Source organism: Macaca nemestrina, chromosome 11, assembly GCF_043159975.1.
Source record: "Macaca nemestrina isolate mMacNem1 chromosome 11, mMacNem.hap1, whole genome shotgun sequence".
In the NCBI taxonomy this organism is placed as follows: domain Eukaryota; kingdom Metazoa; phylum Chordata; class Mammalia; order Primates; family Cercopithecidae; genus Macaca; species Macaca nemestrina.
In genome coordinates this window covers 42,808,565-42,813,425 of record NC_092135.1, presented here as the reverse complement: position 1 = coordinate 42,813,425, position 4,861 = coordinate 42,808,565, and the positions used below count along the sequence as shown (strand labels likewise).

The 4,861-nt window shown below is 35.4% G+C and overlaps 1 long non-coding RNA gene across 1 annotated transcript; it reads left to right on the top strand.

The window, feature by feature from the left end:
• The first annotated feature begins 474 nt into the window (after nucleotides 1–474).
• On the top strand, nucleotides 475–4,440 carry LOC105492622 (uncharacterized). The gene is made up of 3 exons (XR_011609746.1): nucleotides 475–523; nucleotides 2,437–2,608; nucleotides 4,307–4,440. It is a non-coding gene; the product is annotated as an uncharacterized lncRNA (long non-coding RNA).
• The last annotated feature ends 421 nt before the right edge of the window (nucleotides 4,441–4,861 follow it).

The following is a 4,861-nucleotide window of genomic DNA, read 5'->3' as shown; positions in this document are numbered from 1 at the left end:
GTGAGGACCACACAGAGCTGAGGCTCCACCAACTTTGGAAATCATATTCAGTGTGAGTGAGAAAGAAACATTCTTTCCATCCTCTGAAATTTAGGGTGTGTTTGTTACTATAGCATCACCTACCCCTCCTTACTAATAGGATTATATACATATTTTACACTAGAACCAAGTAGTGCACTACGGTTAGTATTTTCTGTATTTCTTAAACTTCTCTCCACTATTTACTGTCCTATGCTGCTCATAGGAATTAGATTTCCTCTTTTATATTCCACTGACTACTTAAAAACATGCTGTAATTTGCCTGAATTTTCAGTTATACATCTTATACAAAATTAATGTTTTAACTGGATTTACCATCATGTCTTAATATCAATTACTGTCTGATACAAATGTTGGTTTTCTTTAAGGAAGGTGATCTTTCTTGAAGAGACTGGTGGAGAGGCAGAGCAGAAGTTGGACTCTAAGTTCATAGATCTCACTTGATATAGACGGGAACAAATCGAATAGAGGAGTTTGCATTGGAGTAAGTAATGCACACCTTCTTCCTTGAGAAGCGACTAAAAGAAAACAAACAAAAAGGATTCTGAAAAAACGATTGTTAATATCCAGGGAAAACCTCTGTTCAGTTAGAAGTAACCTCATCTCTTGCGAATCCTATAGATGAGAGCATAGTACAATAAAGGGACCCCCTTAATTCCCTAGATATTTACTGAGCTATCTTATTATGCTAGGGCCTATTGATAATTAAATTGTGTCTAAGTCGGTCCTTCTCCAATAGGAGACAACATCTTCTGAAAGAGAATAAATGGATAACACTTCCAGAGAAGTACATGTGCCTCCTAGGATTCAGTTTAAATATGGGAGATGGACAACTTTTACAGATTTGTACGATTAAAATAAAATGTTTTATAAAGAGAACACCATGAGGACCATGTAGCTTAGTGCTCCAACCAGAAGTGTCTATTTTTAAGCTGTCAGTGAATTTCAAAGCAACACACATTTCTTGAAATACTACTGTGTGTAACTTGCTGCACTAGGCCTTGTTTCAAAATGTTTGTCATTTTCTCAAATACCACATGCTTCCCTACTCAGGAATTTAAGATAACTTCTTAATGCTTAAAAAACTTAAGCTTAGCCCTAAATACTGTATATTAAATGACTGCTTCTTGCCTCTGTGTATTTAACTATTATTATTTCACCCACATGCTCCTACACACTAACCAAAGCAAATTATAATACTTCCAAATTGTTTGAAAAGCTCTACCTCTATGCATCAACTGCTGCAGTCCTCTACTTACCCTCACCCAAAGAAGGCCTCTTATTATTTTCTTTAATCTCCACTAATCTTGTCCTCCAATATACTTCAAAACTATGTTGCAAATATATGTCTACTGGGATGTCTTGCTTAATTAACTCCAAACCAATACTGATTACTCTTTTATTCTGGATTTCATGTTTACTTATATAATTATTTAATTTCATTGCTATAAAAGACCCACAGATATATAGATAATTGCCCACAATTATCATTACTTGGGGAAAAATCAGGGTCAAAACCTAGTTTCCCTGGCTCTCCATTTGTTTCCATGCTACCTGTACCCATATCATATTTCCTACTTTTCAATAACCATAGGCTTGATAGCTCTCTCAAGCTGACTTATAGTATACTTCTGTCCTCACTTGCAAAATAGTAATTTTAGATGCATTTTAAAATAATATTAATACAAACTATCATTTATTAGGAAATATATATTAATACACTTGCATCTCAAACAATCCAATGAAATAGGTACTATTACAACTGTCATTATCATTTTACATATAAAGTTTCTGAGACAGAGAAGACTTAAATAACTTTTTCAAGATAGAACACTGACTACCTGAGATTCAAGCCCAGGTAGTCAAGCTCCAAAGCTTATTATCATAATTACCTTCCTATGGAGGGATATTTTGTACACAAATAAACCAGAATTTATATATCTAAATGAGTGTACACTCTTTCAAATCAGTCATCTTGGGATATTACACATTTATGCCAATGATCTGATATTTTTCCAGAGTATTTTTAGACCTGAGGTTCTGGAATTTACATGAGCATATCTAGAGCACTCTTGTAAATATTCACAACAAGAGCAAATCCTTTTCCTATGAGGACAATTTCTATTTTGGAACCAGTCAAAAGTCAGTTATTGCAGGGCTAAATAAGAATGCTAAGTAAATTTTGTAAAACCCTTTCCAATAAAAATTTTACTGGAGATATAAAATAATAAGACTATTTTGTGGGGAGTGAGTCATAAGCTTTCCATACTAAGGCAAAAGTTCCCAAAACATCTTGAGTTAACATCCCATAATGCCTGAATAGACTACCATAGCAAACATTCCCTTCCTAAGCATTTACTTTTTTTTATTCCAGCAACATGCTCTGTTTTCTCTTAGGGACACCGAACTTGATGTGATCTGAGTGAAGCTCTTTGCTAGGACCATGTGATGGGCATGCGGCCAAGCATTAATTGAGTCACGCACTCATTTGATGGCCACAGTGACTGGTTCAGAGATGGACACATGACTAAAGCTTGTCCAACCGGAATGAATCAGCCTTGGGACTCTTGTAAGTACTTTCAGACAACAGACACTGTTTTCACAGAACATGGAATTGGGAGGTAGTGAGATTATGGCTGGAAGCACCCACTTGCTTCAAAAGGAACCTGTGCATGAAATCGTAACACAGAGACTAGCAAGGGCTAACTAAGGGATTAAGAGATAGTAGGTCCTATAAATTGGTTTGAACCCCTGAATCAAAATAAGACTTGAAGCCAAATGTACTCTGGACTTTTTGGTTATGAGAGTAAATAGATTCTACTCTGTCACTTGCAGAAAGTTTTACTCATGTACATCTCCAGGTGACTACATAAAAAGATACTACTGATTGAATAAGTCTCTATAGTCACTCTATAGTCACTCCTAAGGCCTACAATATTATTGCTATCCATAGTGGTGATTTATTGTACTCTTATGATAATGCATTTCTGGCAAAATTTTTGACTGAGACATTCTATTTTACCCAAATTCCTGAAAACATCTGACTCAGATGAATTTAATACCTGTGTCATATCCATGCAGCACTGTTCCCTTTATTCTATTAAGAGTGAGAATAACATAAGTGGGGGAAGGGGCAGAAAGCAAAATTTTATTCAAATAGTTATTTTTCTGAATTTTACACTCCAACAAATTAAGCTCACATACAGGGATGGAGTAGTAATGCCTTTTTAAAAAAATCTCTAAATTTTCAAGTGAGAGTTGTAACCAGAATATTCAAAAATCACAATTGTTGTTTCTGAAAATCAACTTATCTTGCTAATCTGAGATATGTTAAGCATTATAATCTGATACTGATTTCATGGATATGATTGGAAAGTCACTCATGATCCAGACTGACCTTTCGTATCTTCCAACAAAAAATTATATACAACGAATCACGTTAAAGTCATACAAATCCAAATTAAGTTAGATTAAATAATATACAATAAACTGGAATTATTATATTATGTAAAATATAATCTAAAAGGTCAAAAGAGCCAATATCTGTCAAAGACGGCTAGATATATTATCAAATTCTGCCCAAAATTTACCAAATGTATCCAAATGTACTATTGTTTCTTATTCATACTTAACTTGCATAGATTTCATCACCACCATTAGTGAAGAAAATTGCTGTGTCCTGTGATATTTAAGCTACATTACTGTTAATTGTTATGCATCCATTAGAGTTACACTAACAGAGATTTTTTTTTCTGAGTTTGGTGTCCATTCCTTACAAAGAATGCATTGGAAATCGTGGCTTTCAAATAAGGGAAACATTGTGACCAAGGAACAAACCAATTTAACATGAATGATTTAAAATTATTCTAATAAGCCTGATACTCTTTTAAACTGAGAATCAATACATATATCAAAGTACAAAGCAATGAGTAGGATTCTCAGCAAAAATAGCCAACTGATATAAGCATTTCTCCAAGAAACACCATTTTTCTTGCCATTACACATTACATTCTTCTCAAGTCAAAAAAGACACCACAGGTAATTTTGAACACTTTAAATGAGTAGATTAGCTTTCCTGTTACAATTAAAGGCTTTTGCTTATAGCCTCTGTGTTAAGATTATCAAACAACTGTCTTGTTTTCTAAAATTCAGAATTTTACAGTTATGCAATTTGGATGCCAGCATACCAAACCTCAGTTCTAGCAGTGGGTCCTGACTGGTCTGAACCCAGTAGTATAACTGAAACAACTCTCCCTGCTTCCCACAGGTTGAGCTCAGATGTCACTGGAACCCATCTCAGCCATTCAAGGATGCAGACTTCTCTGATCCCAGTGACCTGTTACTGGGGGCAGGTGTCTTGGTTGATTCAATCAGAGTAAACTTAAGATTTTTGTCCAGGCGCAATGGCTCACGCCTGTAATCTCACCACTTTGGGAGGCCGAGGCGTGTGGATCATGAGGTCAGGAGTTGGAGACCAGCCTGGCCAATATGGAGAAACCCTGTCTCTACTAAAAACACAAAAAATTATCCGGGTGTGGTGGCATGCACCTGTAATGCCAGCTACTCAGGAGGCTGAGGCAGGAGAATCGCTTGAACCTGGGAGGTGGAGGTTGCAGTGAGCTGAGACAAGTGAGCCAATGCCACTTCATACCAGCCTGGGTGACAGTGTGAGACTCCATCTCAAAATAAATAAATTAATTAATAAATTAATTTAAAAAATAAAAGATTTTTGTTCAGTGTTTGGATATGAGAAACACTTCTTTTCCTGAATTAAAAAAAAAAAAAAAACTGGACTAGTATTTCCTTAATGACTATATCATGA